Source organism: Lactuca virosa, chromosome 7, assembly GCF_052849685.1.
Source record: "Lactuca virosa cultivar CGN04683 chromosome 7, Lactuca_virosa_CGN04683_v6, whole genome shotgun sequence".
Taxonomy (NCBI): Eukaryota; Viridiplantae; Streptophyta; class Magnoliopsida; order Asterales; family Asteraceae; genus Lactuca; species Lactuca virosa.
This window is the reverse complement of record NC_136432.1, coordinates 130,017,244-130,034,157: the sequence shown is the minus strand read 5'-3', so window position 1 is coordinate 130,034,157 and position 16,914 is coordinate 130,017,244. Positions and strand designations below refer to the sequence as shown.

Here is a 16,914-nt window from a genome sequence, read left to right as displayed (position 1 = left end):
ATTTCCCAAATGAGACTATCATTAACCAAAAATATAGTTTTTACATTACTGTTTATTGTGAGAAGATCACAATGTGAATGAAATGGGGAAATAATAAAGTACTGTAGTGTTGTATTATAGTAACTACTGCTGTACTTTCTACCTTAAACCAATTGATATTTAAGGTATTCCCTACATTTTATATCTAGTTAGGACTCATGCTTAGAGCCTTGAAAACATCAAGAACACAAGAACAAAAGGAGTTTACGGCCAAGCCATCTCCCATGGCCGTAAACCCCTTTAAGGGTGCCATTTTGGCCATAAACCCTGCTAGATGTAAAGCTTGTGACCTAGAACCATTTATTGATGAGTATAAGACCTTAAACCACACTCACTTCATAATGTCCATGAGTTTACGTCCGTAAGCTCCTTTCTTGGCCGTAAACTCATGAAAAGCCTTCCTTATGATGGTCTTTATCATCCTTGTGTAGAGCAATGGTCCTTAAAAGCTTCCCTAGCCTTCAAACAAACACTTATGCATGTTTGACCATGAGTTTACGGCCGTAAACTCCCTTTGGCCGTAAACCCATGGTAGTAAACTCATATTAGTACCATTCCACTCTCCTTTGATGAATCACATGTGATTCCAACACTTAGTCAAAGTGTTTCCTAGTCCCGGAAGGTGTTTCCTTTCATATAGTTGCTTATAAACACTATATTCATGCCAATATATGTCATTTAGGACTTATTGTGTCTCGGGACTTCATTCATGGAACTTCTCATCCTTACACGCATATTCCTTGAATCACCCACATCAGGTGAGTTCATACCCCGTAATGAATCTTTTAAACTGTTTTAAATGCTTTTAAGGTGGGGGGGGGGGGGGAATACAAGTTGAACACATTGATAATTGTGTAAATTTTTTGTTATAAACATCTTTCAAAATGTTGCTTATGTCTTTTATAAGTGATCAAAACATTTCAAAAACTCTTTTAAAGTTATGTTACTTTATAGTTAATCAAACTCCATTTTTAAAGTACAAGCATAACTTAGTAGTAAAATGAGTCTTTTCAATAACAGTTCAAGTAAAAACATTAGTAAACTATAATAGGTATAGTTTAGGAAGATACTATTCATTACTTCTAGTACAATGAAGCATACAAAGAGTCAGTTCATACATGAGTCAAAACATACTATGATGAGAAACAAACAGAACATACATACATACTAGACAGAGAGAACATACAATACAGCTAGTACATACATTACATATACAAATATACAATAACATAAATGTGGACCGTCGTTCGGGGCATGGCATCACCTGTCATGGCTCGATTTGTAGCCAGAATCTCCTAGAGGGAGAGCGTGAATTTGCGTATAGATCTATACTGGATTGACTATCCTACACCTTGCTGTTAGCTACAGCGGGACTTGCAAGTCTACGGGTGCCAAATGTCATTTCTTCCGAGGTCTTTCATCGTCGTGTTATTAGTCGATAGTATGGTACAATATAGAGGCTTGAAATGGTTGATTTTGGCCAAGAACACTAGTGTGTGTTCTTGTTGTTCTTGGTGTTTCTTGAAGATCTAAGAAAACATGATTTGCATGGATGAATCATGTGGATGAAGCTAGTTAAGAAGGATTAACAACAAGTTAGAGAAAGAACACTTACACTTTTGAAGATCTAAGATGAAAAGTTGGATGATACTTGAGAGAGAACTCAAGTGTTCTTGAGGGAAAGTGAGATAATGAATGAAAATGAAGGAAATGAGTCCTTAAGGAGGAGTTTACGGCCCACCTTGAGTTTACAGCCGTAAACTCAAGTGTTGTGGCCGTGAACTCTTAATGAAGGGGTTAAGGCTTGATTTGTTGTACAGTTTCACTAGCAGGTTCATTCTAACACTCATTCCTTAAGTGTACTAGGCTTAAAACTCCTTAGAATGACCTTTAACCAGGCTAGAACTCATTACCAATGAGTCTGACACTCAGTTGAGTTGACTGACTGGGCTTTCAAAACAAAAAATTTTCTGGTTGTCACATCATCCCCCCGTTAGATGGAATTTTGTCCCGAAATTAGCTTTCTTAGTAGTACTTACTGGGGTTGCGCTCCTTTGATTGGCAGAATACCTACTCGTAGACCTGGCAACTTTGCCCTGATGTTCATGATAGGATTTATACTTGGTCCATCTATCATTACCTCGTGTATACAAGTCGTATATAATTAGGATTAGTAAGACGGTCGGATGTGCGACTCTGCCCCAGGTCCACAACCAAACAAGGAACAGGAGATAGGGCGGAAACACACATTCTAAATCTGCGTAATCATAATCATATACCACCCTCGCGTATACACTGAATAGTGATAGGTGGGCTGTATTCGTCCATAGCCTCTGTGCTTGAACTTGGCCTGTTGGACGAGTGGTATTTCGAGACGGTCTGCGGACATCTGACGATAAGGCTTCGGAGGACAAAGTACTCTTCGTACGAGTACTTCGGGGTTTAGAATACGAAAGATAAAACTGAGGTTTAAGTCGGACTGTCGATACGAATGACGAAAGTTTCGAGAACTTGCCGATCGAGGCGATAGAAACATATGAACTTAGTATGGTGAGGACCACGCCAATTCATGACGAATGATAGTAACGGACTCTTTACTGAACGAAGTTTTGGCCAATTTGAAAGAAATGTCTGTTATACGATGATGTATCCCTAGTGTGTTCGATAATGTACTCCTAGTGTGTTCGACAATGTACTCTTTGTAAATGATCCAGGGTTTTCTGTTTTCCCTTTGATGTTAACACTCCTACGTATCGTGTCGCTATGTGCGCATACATACTAATGAAAGTGCTTTAATAACTGGCGATGATACTTTATATCATGATCCTCCTTGGTATCACTACAATCGCCTGTCATATACAAGTTATGAATATTTAAGATGAATAAGACAGTCGACTGGGTGACTCTGCCTCAAATCCTCTTCCAAATAAGAAACAGGGATTAAGGCGGAATCACTCACTCTAAGCCTGCAGCTTCTTAGTTATTTACAACCATGATGTATATGCTACGCCATCATAACTTCTCTAAACGGATCTTTTAGTTCTCTTGAATACTGTGATCTATTTCAATATGTGAGTTATTATAATTACTTTTTAAGTGTTTTCCCCAAGTTTTAATCTCATATGAATATAAATTAATTTTCAAAGTAATTATTATTTCGAAAACGTACCGCTGCTCGTTGACGACTCCGGGGTAGATTCCCATGCGGTGATCATCAGAATTCGTCCATCAGCTCCTGAGTTCTTTGCTATCGGGCAGTCCCTCTGACTATGTCCAGTCTCACCGCAGCCATAACAGGCTTGGTTTTCTTCAGCTCCGGGGACTTGGGAGATCGGTTGAGCCGGTGCCCTGCAGAAACGGGCTGTGTGTCCCTTTCTATGGCAGTTCAGGCACTGCATTACCTGGCATACTCCGGTGTGGTGATAGTTGCACTTTCCACACTTCGGGAGGGTTCCAGCATATCGAATGGTCGGTGCTGGAGCAGCATGCGTTGTAGCGACATACATACTACTCGCTTGTTGCTCTTGCGGGGTGTCCTGTGTTGTTCGCTTCTTCTTCCTCTTGTTTCCCAACTTCTGTTTATAGTCCTTTCCCTTTAATGGCTCGGGAACGAGGACTTCCACACCATGGCAGACTCCATGGTCGATGAGTCGTTGGGCCAGGCGTTTGGCGCTATTGAATGTGGTTGGGTTAGAAGACAACACATCTCCTTGGGTCGGAGTAGTCAGACCCCAAATGTATCGTTCTATCTTCTTGCTCTACGGGGTAACCATCCCGGGGCATAGTGCTGCCAGGTCACAAAACCTGTCAGTGTAGGACACTATGTCTGAGCCGACCATCTTGAGCTCCCATAGTTCTTGTTCCAGCTTTTGAACTTCGCCCCTCAGGCAGTATTCTTCCAACATTAACTCTTTTAGGTTTTCCCAACCTATTGAGTTAGCCACTGATAGGGTCAGTGACTTAACATGGCTGTTCCACCATGTTAGGGCTTTGTTGGAGAAGGTGTAGGCAGCAAACTTAACTTTGCTCCCTTCTGGGCACGAACAGATTTCGAAGACCGAATCTGTTTTCTCGAACCATTGCATCAGAGCGATGACTCCACCATTCCCATTAAAGGAAAGGGGTTTGTAGTTGGTGAAGTCCTTGTAGGAGCACTCTCTCGAGCGCACGGGGACCTCACCTTGAGTAGAATGAACAGATGTTCCACTTCCGTTGGAACTGGTAGGATGATATTGAGCCATGGTTGTTGCCACAGCCGCAGCTACTGCAGCATTTAGAGTTTCCGCATCGATTTGTGGAGAAAGTATTGGAGTTATCGGAGTAGTGCATCTGTTTGATCTGCAAGGAGGCATCTTTGCTAAAAGAATACAAAGATGAGACGGAATAAGTCTAAAGCAATGGACACAGGCCGAAAGCTGAAAAGACAAGGTTATCCTAGTTCTGGGTGTATCGGGTCCTGACTTCCACAGGGTTCTAGAAACAATTCATAAAAGAGTCTATACCTAATAAACTCTATGAATTTGAAATGGCTATCCTCGAATGAATATATGTTGCCTGAATAACTGTTACCAGTTGCATGTAAGAAAATAATCCTAACACATAATGTGAGCAGTGTTTCCACTCGCTCATTAAGTTAACAAGATTATTATTTATTAGTGTGACGTGTAAGACGTTTTGGTTACTTCTGTTGATCCCTCTTTGAAAGCTCCTCATGAACTTGCTCTTGTTTCCTCCTGACTCTTCTGTTGTCTACTATGAGGAAGTGGTTACATCTATCTGGGCTTGTCGTGCGAGAATGGAAGTGACTAAAGAATCTATGAGATTTAGGGTAACTTTATGGGGTGATCCTTACAGAGTCCTTCTATAATTGTACAATGTATACAAGTTGTATATAATTCAAGATTAAATAGACCTTCGAATAAGTGATCCTACTCCAAAACCACAACCAAACAAGGAACAGGTAGTGAAGTGTAGATCACAAATTCTAAGTCTATAAAATCTCAATTATATATAACCTTGGGAGTATACATTGCAAGATTATAGACCTATCCGTAAGGGTCTTTTAAGTTATCACATATGTTGTTTACATGGTCTAAAATACTCCTATAGTACTTTAATGTAATCTTCTTGGTATGTTTCAAACTTGTTATCACGTTATGGTATCATAGAATACTCCTATACTATTCTAACTCTAATGTACTTGATCTAGTATTCTCTTCACTGGTGTTTAGATAAGTTTTAAGACTGTTGCAACACCACATCACTCCCAAACACATGTCGGTCACATCTTGAATGAATATAGTTGATCAGGCTATATTGATCCTAGCTATGATTACATAACTGTTCAGGTTTGACGACAGTGTTCAACCTTTAAATACTTTCATTCTGTTCCTCTTGTGATACTTGGTCTACATGTATAAGCAAGTAGGTATATTTTTATAACTTATCGTTATACTCTTAAAATATATCATTATCCAGAGCACTTAAGCCCCATTATATTTATGATTGTATATCTTTTATCGGTTGATATACTTAGTTCACTATAAACAACGCTCTGATACCAATCTGTCACACCCTAAAACCGGAACGGCGGAAACGTTCAGGGGTGGAGGACGTCATGTTTAGTATCACAAGATATGCATTATAGTAATCAAGTAATGAATAACCATTTCATTAGAAAGAAAGTGTTTACAATGTGTGTGTTCACAAAACATAGAATTCATAAGGAAATAACAACACAAGACTTGAAGCTACTATGCTCCATCTTCTGAATTCCCAGCACGAGTACCTAACTATTAGTCTCCTGAGAATACAAGTTATTTGAAAGAGTTGATCAGCAATTAAGCTGGTGAGTTCATAAGATTTTAGTGATGTAAGTAAGTTGTAAAATGTAGTTGAAAATGTAGTAAGTTGTAAAATGTTGTAAGTTGTAAGTTCTGTTACAAAAGTTCGCCTGTTCCTCTAGAAAATCCTATATTTCCTTCTTTAATGAAAGATAAGCAAAAATGACTCTACAATCCCTTCTATGAGCACTAAATGGATACAAGTTATATAAGACTCAGAGTAAACAAACAATCGATTGTGCGCATCTGCCCTAAGGCGGAAAGCACACATCCCATTGTTTGTTTGATCATTGTGGTATATAACCCTAGGGTATTCACCTGTTACTCATGGAGTTAATTGTAATGGTCCCTTTATATTTAATGAAAAGATTCTTTAATAAAACCCTTATTTCTTATAATAAAATGGTAACCACAGTGATCACTTCTATAATAACTTAGTTTATATTGGATATATATGATCTAATATCGGATAGAAAGTTAATTGGGTGAATCTGCCCTAAGCCCACAACCAAACAAGGAACAGGAAGTAAGGCGGAAAACACACATCCAACTACCTATTGGGTATTAGTTGTATATAACCATGATGTATAAACTAAAGTATTATAGAGTTAATCACCTAAGGTCCTTTAAGTTTATACTGGTTTAATAAAATGGATTAAACCCTTTACTAGGAAGTTTCTAGTTTTGTATACCAAAGGTTCTGATTTGGAAAGTATGTTTTGTACTAGAAAACTGTGCATTGACTCTGTGTTCTATGCCTTGACCCATATCTGGTACCCTTATGATGACTTAATGTATACTGAGCATATATATATCTAGAATCGAATAGAAAATAGACTGGGTGAGTTCGTTCCAAGCACACAACCAAACAAGGAACAGGAAATAAAGCGGAGAGCACACATCCTATTACCTGTCGGACCCTATTGATATATATATCCTTTGATGTATACATTAAGGAATCATAAGGTTACCATTATGGTCCTCTCTACTAAACGTAGCCTTCTTCCAAGGCATCTAATGTTATCCATGTGTGTTTCTTGCATGAGTTGTGTAATTTCCCAAATGAGACTATCATTAACCAAAAATATAGTTTTTACATTACTTTTTATTGTGAGAAGATCACAATGTGAATGAAATGGGGAAATAAAAAAGTATTGTAGTGTTGTATTATAGTAACTACTGCTGTACTTTCTACCTTAAACCAATTGATATTTAAGGTATGATGTGACCTGATTGTACCATACTATCGACTAATAACACGACAATGAAAGACGTCGGAAGAAATGACATTTGGCACCCGTAGACTTGCAAGTCCCACTGTAGCTAACAGCAAGGTGTAGGATAGTCAATCCAGTATAGATCTATACGCAAATTCACGCTCTCCCTCTAGGAGATTCTGGCTACAAATCGAGCCATGACAGGTGATGCCATGCCCCGAACGACGATCCACATTTATGTTATTGTATATTTATATATGTAATGTATGTACTAGCTGTATTGTATGTTCTCTCTGTCTAGTATGTATGTATGTTCTGTTTGTTTCTCATCATAGTATGTTTTGACTCATGTATGAACTGACTCTTTGTATGCTTCATTGTACTAGAAGTAATGAATAGTATCTTCCTAAACTATACCTATTATAGTTTACTAATGTTTTTACTTGAACTGTTATTGAAAAGACTCATTTTACTACTAAGTTATGCTTGTACTTTAAAAACGGAGTTTGATTAACTATAAAGTAACATAACTTTAAAAGAGTTTTTGAAATGTTTTGATCACTTATAAAAGACATAAGCAACATTTTGAAAGATGTTTATAACAAACAATTTACACAATTATCATTGTGTTCAACTTGTATTCCCCCCCCCCCTTAAAAGCATTTAAAACAGTTTAAAAGATTCATTACGGGGTATGAACTCACCTGATGTGGGTGATTCAAGGAATATGTGTGTAAGGATGAGAAGTTCCACGAATGAAGTCCCGAGACACAATAAGTCCTAAATGACATATATTGGCATGAATATAGTGTTTATAAGCAACTATATGAAAAGAAACACCTTCCGGGACTAGGAAACACTTTGACCAAGTGTTGGAATCACATGTGATTCATCAAAGGAGAGTGGAATGGTACTAATATGAGTTTACTACCATGGGTTTACGGCCAAAGGGAGTTTACGGCCGTAAACTCATGGTCAAACATGCATAAGTGTCTGTTTGAAGGCTAGGGAAGCTTTTAAGGACCATTGCTCTATACAAGGATGATAAAGACCATCATAAGGAAGGCTTTTGATGAGTTTACGGCCAAGCAAGGAGCTTACGGCCGTAAACTCATGGACATTATGAAGTGAGTGTGGTGTAAGGTCTTATACTCATCAATAAATGGTTCTAGGTCACAAGCTTTACATCTAGGAGGGTTTATGGCCAAAATGGCACCCTTAAAGGGGTTTATGGCCATGGGAGATGGCTTGGCCATAAACTCCTTTTGTTCTTGTGTTCTTGATGTTTTCAAGGCTCTAAGCATGATTCCTAACTAGATATCAAGTGTAGGGAAGAGTACTTACGATATAGAGGCTTGAAATGGTTGATTTTGGCCAAGAACACTAGTGTGTGTTCTTGGTGTTCTTGGTGTTTCTTGAAGATCTAAGAAAACATGATTTCCATGGATGAATCATGAGGATGAAGCTATTTAAGAAGGATTAACAACAAACTAGAGAAAGAACACTTACACTTTTGAAGATCTAAGATGAAAAGTTGGATGATACTTGAGAGAGAACTCAAGTGTTCTTGAGGGAAAGTGAGATAATGAATGAAAATGAAGGAAATGAGTCCTTAAGGAGGAGTTTACGGCCCACCTTGAGTTTACAGCCGTAAACTCAAGTGTTGTGGCCGTGAACTCTTAATGAAGGGGTTAAGGCTTGATTTGTTGTACAGTGTCTCTAGCAGGTTCATTCTAACACTCATTCCTTAAGTGTACTAGGCTTAAAACTCCTTAGAATGACCTTTAACCAGGCTAGAACTCATTACCAATGATTCTGACACTCAGTTGAGTTGACTGACTGGGCTTTCAAAACAAAACTTTTTCGGGTTGTCACACATTCCATACTGAGATGCTGGCTATGGTGGGTTCACGCTCTTTGACTTTTTGAGAGTTTCGTGCATGTGTGTCTCCCGAGTTCTTCAGGAAGAAGGACCCCATTGCTAGCAGATGGTGACAATGTCTTGGGATGACTTTGTTACAGGATGCAGGGCAGATTTTGCACCCCCTATTAGAGATTTAGCAGTTGGCGCGGGAGTTTCAAGACCTTTGCCAGACTACCAAGACGATGGCGGAGATCACTGCCATGTTCCGTGAGAGGGACTTGTTGGTTCCGTAGTATGTGGCAGACAAGGAGATGAAAAAGGCTTGGTACCATGATATGTTGAAGGATGAGATATGGGAGTTTGTGAGTATGTCTAGCTTCAAGACATTGGATGACATGATATTCCGGGCTCGAGAGCGGGAACTTGATCTGGAGATTGTAAGGAAGAGGAAACCGATTCAGGCGCAAGTATAAGAGGGCTCAGGTAATAATCCCAAGGTTATTGATTCGCGATCGATAGCCCAACACGGCCGGAGCCTCTTTGGAAAATACGGAAAGGCGTACGACGGAGTTTGTAGGATGGGTGGGTCCGGCTACAACAAGTGTTGCAAGATCGGCCACTTTAGCAGGGACTTCCCCACCATCCAGGTATCTGATCTGATTTTCTTCCATTGGAATCAGAGGGGCCACAAGAAGGCCAATTGTCTGATTTTGGTAGGAGAAGTGTTTGCAGAACCCGCTCCGATGATATTAAGGATCACTGACGGCTGCCAAGGCAAAGCGGATGAGCCATTTGTGAGGAGAAGATATTTCCAGTTGTCATCCAAGGAGGCTCGCGCAACACCAGATGTGGTTACGCGTATGTATTTTATCCATGTTTCATTTATTTCTTTGATGTTGATGCTTATTGTATTTGATGTTATATAGGGACGTTCCTAGTAAACAGTGTTCCAGCTTTAGTTCTGTTTAATTCGGGCGCCACCCGATCGTTTGTATCTCTTGCGCTTAGCAAGACATTCGGTGATGCTCCAGGGAGTTTGATTATCCATTAGAGGTAGAGATTTCTGATGATCGTCCAGTTTGGGTATCGAGGGTTCATCGAGGTTGTGTTTTGGAGCTATTTAGCGAGCGATATCTAATTGATTTGGTTCCTATTCCTTTGCACAAGAGCAAGGTGATCATGGGAATGGAGTGGATGATCCCTAATGGGGCGGTGATTGAATACAGGCACCAGTTAGTTCAAGTTCGAACCCCAAATGGGGGATAACTAATTATTCATGGCAAGGGTGCTCAGCGTGGGTTGGCTCTCTATTCAGCTGCGAGACCTAGGAGATACCTACAACAAGGTTGTTTTGGTTTCGTGTCTTATGTATTGGATACTAGGGAGGAGAAAAATAGTACGATTGATGATGTGTTGGTTGTTCGAGAGTAGTCAGATGTTTTCCTAGAGGACTTGCATGGAGTGCCTCCAGAGAGGAATGTGGAGTTCCATATTGATCTAGTTCCAGGTGCGGCTCCGATAGCCAAGGCACACTATCGATTAGCACTGTCGGAGATGCAGGAGTTTTCTACACAGCTGTAGGAGTTGTTAGACAATGGGTTTATCAAACCGAGTAATTCACCCTGTGAGCGTCGGTTCTGTTTGTGAAGAAGAAAGATGGCTCCCACGTGATGTGTATTGATTATCGGGAGCTGAACATGTTGATAGTGAAGAACCATTATCCGCTTCCGAGGATTGATGATTTGTTTAACTAGTTTCAGGGTGCGTCTTGGTTCTCCAAGATTGATTTGCGTTCAGGTTATCACCAGATGAGGGTTCAAGATGAGGATATTCAGAAACCAGTCTTTAGGACTCGTTACGGTCATTACGAGTTTGTGGTGATGCCTTTTGGGCTCACCAATGCACTGATAGCGTTCATGGATCTCATGAACCCGGTTTGTAAAATGATGCTGGATCGGTTAGTCATTATGCTCATTGATGATATCTTGATCTATTCTAAGACCAAGGTGCAACATGAGGATCATTTGCGAGAGGTTCTGGAGACTCTGAGGAGGGAGAGGCTATATGCCAAATTCTCTAAGTACGAGTTTTGGTTGCACAAGGTGTAGTTTATGGGGCACCTTGTCAACAAGAAGGGTATATTGGTCGATCTGGCCAGGATCAAGGTCGTGATGCAGCGGGAGGTTCCGAGGTCTCCATCCGAGATTCGAAGTTTCCTTGGTTTAGCTGGGTATTATCAGAGGTTTATTGATAATTTCTCCAGGATCGTAGTTCCCTTGACCGGGTTGATGAAGGAATCTGCTACTTTCCGTTGGGGGACTGAGCAGCAGGTGGCATTTGCGACCTTGAGGCAGAAGTTATGCAATGCCCCAATCTTGACCCTGCCAGAGGGTGTGGATGATTTTGGTGGTAAACTGTGATGTATCGATTTCTCGATTGGGTGTAGTTTTGATGCAAATGGGTAGTCTAATATCTTATGCTTGGAGATTGTTGAAGCCTCATGAGGCGAATTATCCCACTCTTGATTTGGGCCTGGGGTGATGGTTTTTCCCTCAATATTTAGCATCATTACTTGTATTGGGTTCGTTGTATCATTTACATGGACCACAAGAGTTTCTGGTATTTGATGGATCAACCAAATCTAAACATGTGGTAGTGTAGGTGGCTATATGTGGTGAAGGATTATGATTGTGAGATCTTGTATCACCCAGGAAAGGCTAATGTCGTGGCCGATGCTCTTATCCGGAAGGCGGCCGATACTCCCATCAGGGATGTTTGTTTGAGGATGAAAATAATTACCCTACTCTTGGAGCAGTTCGGAGAGGCTCAAGTAGAAGCTATGAAAGAGGAGCACCGGAAGAGTGAGCGTATAGTGGGTCAGGTGTCCTCTTTTCATTATGATAAACAGGGATTATTAACCTTTCATCGGAGAGTTTGGGTTCCATATTTCTCGGGTACGCAGCAAATTTTGATGGAAGAGGCGCATAAGTCGAAGTTTTATATTCATCCAGGAGCGACGAAGATGTATAGAGACCTCCGACTTGATTATTGGTTGTCCTGCATGAAGCGGGATATGGCTTGTTATGTGGAGATGTGTTTGACTTGTAGGAAAGTCAAGGTCGAGCATGTCACAACTAGCATCCTAGCTAGGAAATTCTATTCCTGTGTAACCATTCAACTATTGTAAATCTCATACTCTAAGTAAATCTTACTCAATGCTCATTTAGATTCATCAATTATGTTCATGAAAGAGTCTGAAGCCCTAAGAATCCCGGTTTAAGTCTATATTGGACTAGGATTTCCTTATTGGGCCTAATGGATCAATAAGTATTCAATTCAACTAATTTTGGGCTTGGAAACCCTATTTGGATTCTAAATGGACCCAACTCCCAAATCTATAACATTTTGGACCATTTGGTCCTAGAATGATTCATTCTAACTCTAATGGGCCTTATTGGGCCATAACTAATCCAATTAACCTTAGTGAGCCATAAGCCCGTTCTTTTATTCTATTTGGGCTGTGAATGCTTCGAAAGGCCCAATGGGCCGAAAACGTTTATGCTTAGGACCCAAATATCCTAACTAAAGTTAATGGGCCCAAACTACTCCACCCTTCGTGTTGGCCCAAAATCTCGGCCCATGTATAAAAAAAGGAAAAGAAGAGAATTAGGGGGGGGGGTTGAATTGGAGATGCCACCTCCATATTGCCCAACATGTATCAATGTTAAGACCTCCCATACATCCATGCTAGTCACCTCATCTCTCTCTCTACCCTCTCTTCTTCTACTCTCGGCCGAATACAACACACACACACACACAGACACTACACCAAATTCTCTCTATTACTCTCAAGAATCATTCACCTTCTTCCTCCAAAAATCTCAAAACTTTGCTTGGGTTTCAAGAGGATTTTCACAAGATAATCATCATTTCTTGGTAAGTCTTTACATATCCAAGTTTTATAACTCCATTTTCATGTTAGATCACTCTTTTAAGCAAAGTTTTTGGTGATCATACTCTTAGAAATCTTTTTAAGTTCGAGATCTACTCAAGGGAGTTTGCTAGGGCTCTTTGCACTTCTTCTTCAAAAACCGAAACATCAAGCAAAGGTGAGTTCATACCCCCTTGTTTTCGGTTTTCATATGATTTTTGGGGGAGAATGCAAGTAAAACGTGTAGATCTATCTGTTATATGCATGTTTTGTGTGAATTCTTAGTTTATTTGGTAAAAATGTGTTAGATCTTAGTGAATCTCGAAATTTTAAGTATTATGTAACAAAGATCTATGAACTACAACATTATATACATCATATTATCAAGCCAAAAGTGATTACATGTTTAAGATACAAAAGATTTCAACAAAAACCTTGTTAAAGGTCAAAATTGTCAAGAAAATAAAAGATAAGGATAAAAAGTGGCATTTATATTTTTATAAGGGCCAAACAGGTCCTACGTGTATAAAAAGGTATTTTTACGTTAAACATACTTTAAAAAGGGCCAAAAATAAAAATTTGAGCTTAATGGGCCAAAATCTTTGGGCCTCACGGTTTTGGGCCCAATTTGCGAAAAAAAATGAAGTTTTGGGATTTAAAAATGTTATTTGCCCAAAATTTGGGTCATAAATGTAAATAAACCAAATTTAAGGGTGAAAATAACATTTATTTTCAAATTGGACCAAAAATGTAAATTTTTCCAAAATTGGGCCGAAAGTGTAAATTTTTACAAACAAGGGGTTGAAAATGTACTTTTCTGTAAAACAGGGTTCTAAATGTGAAAATATAACTTTTGGGCTAAATCCGTGAAATTCCAAACATTTGGGACAAGATTACAAATTTTTATAAATTATGGACTAAAGTGTCATTTTTACAAAACTTTGGGCCTTGATTAAAAATTGGAGGTTTATTGGCCAAAAATGTCATTTTTATTAAAGAAAGCTTCTTATCATCCATCTAGTAAACCTTGAGCTAAAACAAACAACGGAACAAAACAAACGAACGAAATACGTCGATAACTATTTATTGGGCCTAATATTCACATTTCTTGGCCATTGTGCCCTAAGGGCCCAATTAAGTGTGTATTGAGCCCAATGTTTTCCATGACATGCTTATTGGGTTGTGCGACCCACTTACATGTTAATTTGGGCCTAAGTTATGGATTACATGTTTATTGGGCTTTTGTGGCCCATTTACATGCCTATTGGGCCTAAATTACCCTTTTACATGTGATTGGGCCTTTGTGGCCTAATTTCAAACTAACTAGATGGAATTAGATGTGTCGTTGGCGCTGTGTACGTTGTTTTCTTTTGTTATTTGAAACTGTAGTAGAAATCGGAGATGGAACCTACACACTTGTTCCTGGAAAGAGAAGCATTCCAGCAACAATGGTAAATGGGAAATAAGTAACCGTGCACCAATTTGTGTTTTAATAAAGTTATAGCGAGAAACTTACCGGTTGTCGATTACTATAACTAACGAAGCTACAACAATTTCTTTAAAATTAGTGTAAAGTCATTCCCCTCAATCGGATAAAAAATACAATCAAGTTTAGCTGATTAAAAGAAAAGAAGTTTTTTTTTTTCTGGAGTAATGACCATTTTGCCCTTAGACTAAGATAGCATTTTGTGAACCTCATTCTCTATGTTCTGTTCCCCAAATGTCATCTTGAATTTGTAGAAATGTCTTCATAAGTCGAATAGGTCCTTCTCCGTGTTTTGTTCTCCAAATTTCTTACAAACAGAGTGCAGACAACTGTGATTCATAATTGTTCAAAAAAAACATGATAAGAACATAATTTCTACGCTTGATAACATAACGAACAAAACAACAAACTTTTTTTACCTCATAAAACTGAATTACCATCCAATAGAGCATTAGGTAATGCATTTAGAGTGTTGCTACTTTTGTTCTTTTCTCTTGTTGACCCTACCAATACTTCAAAGAAGATAAAAACCACCTGAATAAACAGATGATAAAATTAAGAGATTATAAAAACATACGATTTTGAAAATAACCAAGTACCACTTCCATTGTCTTCAACATAATGTTTCAATTTTAAAGAAGAAGATATACTTTATGCAGTAATAACTACATCTGTCCCAAATCCTTTTAGTCTCAAATTCGCCAACTATATCTAAATAAATTTAAAAAAAAACCGCGTTATTTAAAAAAGAATTTAATGGTGGATTGAATTATGAAATTATAAAAGATACCTTCACTAGATTTTGTGCTTCTCGTCACTGATCCATAGAATTGCTTGAAGAAAGAATGCTTCAAATTTGATCATTAATTAATTAGGATAACATAATTAATAAAGATTTGAAGAACAAATTAAATTGGGGGAAAAAGATAATTAATTAATGGTGAAGCTGAAACAATATGATAATACCTTACCAGCCAACCTAAAAGAGCTGAACGTTTGCCAAAACCCAAGAACCGGTTCCTGATGAAATCATGATTTCTAACATTTGTGATTGTCGGTTCTTGAACTGCATGAAATTCTTCAGATTTGATATCCATAAAATGAAATGGAAGTATAAAAATTAGAGAGATCATGAAATCGATAGTAGCTATATTGTGATCGATATAACTTTAATCACCTTGTGTAGTGTTGAGATTTTCTTCTCTGATAGATGTTTCCCACTGCCTCCATTGGCGTATCTATATATTAATATGTTATTAAAAAAACATACACTAATCAATCAAGTGAAAGAAAACGGTTTCCAGGAGATCATAAAATTTACTAACCTGAAACCTTCCAAATACAACAGTGAGAACAGAAAATGTCACATGTATAACTGCTACTATGAAAATAAAGATGTGTAGATGATGCAGGACCTTGCGTGATAACAATGGCACCTTATTCTGTACTTGGAGAATGAATAGTGTGAATATTTGTACTATTTATTGGATAAATCAAGTTTTTCATTATTGTACAAAAGCTAGATTGATTTGATTACCCTGTCAGCACAATAACCTACTGAAGTTTCTTTATCTCCGAGCAATTGGCGAATAGTAGATGAGTTTTTTTACTTGGGATCAATCATCTTTTCTTTTGCTTTCAACGGGCAAGGAAGAAAGTGTTCCATGGTCATCTTGTTCACACAGATGTTAACAATCCTATCTTGACAAACAGACAATTCACAATAGTAGTGAAATAAACCTTAACAACATCAACTCTGCCCAAAAAAACAATAAAACTAATCAACAACTGGTGCACCAAAAAATACTAATAATGAAAAAGTTAAAAAGTTACCAACCTGATCTCCATCTGTACAAGATCTAATTAGATTAATATGAGGTTTCTGACGTCCCGTCTTCACCCTCGTTTAAAACCATTGCGGTTTTCATCCATTTTCTTGTAGTTTTCGTGACTACAAAATATTAAATTAAATAATAATAATTTAATGTCAAAAACCGGTAACCAAAGGTTAAGGTTAAGAAAGCATACCATTCTCTGTTTGGTCTCAAGACGGAGCTTTACTGAATTTGGCATGTCATATTCACCGTTCTCAAGGTGTCGTTCGTCTGGCCTAAGTATATGTTCATATCAACATTTATTTATAATCAACAAAAAATTATGAATATCAACCATTTGTCTTTACGTTCCTTATACTTTTAGCTTTCTTTTGTTATAAAGTAAGCATCTTTATGTGTTATTCTTGTTTGCATAAAGAGCGGAAGTCATGATCTTCTTATTGAGCTACAGTTAAAAATTTACAGTTTCTCATTTCATATGGTACATTGCTATTTGACACGTTTTGCTAAAATGAGATTTATAAAAGAGCAGTTTCGTCATTGCTCATCAACATCTCCAAAAAGATAAAGATATTTTATATGTTGAAAAGTAAGATTAAGATTTTCAACACTAACCCCGACATTGATGGTTTAAACAAAACATTAGATTGGTAACCCATATGCATAATCTACACACACATACACACACAAAAAAAACAT

The 16,914-nt window shown here is 38.2% G+C and overlaps 2 long non-coding RNA genes across 4 annotated transcripts; both read right to left on the bottom strand.

Moving 5' to 3' along the window:
- Nucleotides 1–14,411: 14,411 nt before the first annotated feature.
- On the bottom strand, nt 14,412–15,645 carry LOC145126319 (uncharacterized). Of its 2 annotated transcripts, none has more exons than XR_013716404.1 (5): nt 15,558–15,645; nt 15,347–15,458; nt 15,171–15,228; nt 14,800–14,914; nt 14,412–14,709 (listed from the first exon to the last, which is right to left on the bottom strand). It is a non-coding gene; the product is annotated as an uncharacterized LOC145126319 (long non-coding RNA). The 2 variants fall into 2 exon arrangements; XR_013716403.1 differs by having other exon boundaries at nt 15,352–15,458.
- Nucleotides 15,646–15,711: 66 nt separating this feature from the next.
- On the bottom strand, nt 15,712–16,491 carry LOC145123734 (uncharacterized). 2 transcript variants are annotated; one of them, XR_013715276.1, is made up of 4 exons: nt 16,409–16,491; nt 16,214–16,331; nt 15,918–16,136; nt 15,712–15,822 (listed from the first exon to the last, which is right to left on the bottom strand). It is a non-coding gene; the product is annotated as an uncharacterized LOC145123734 (long non-coding RNA). The 2 variants fall into 2 exon arrangements; XR_013715275.1 differs by having other exon boundaries at nt 16,218–16,331.
- Nucleotides 16,492–16,914: the final 423 nt, after the last annotated feature.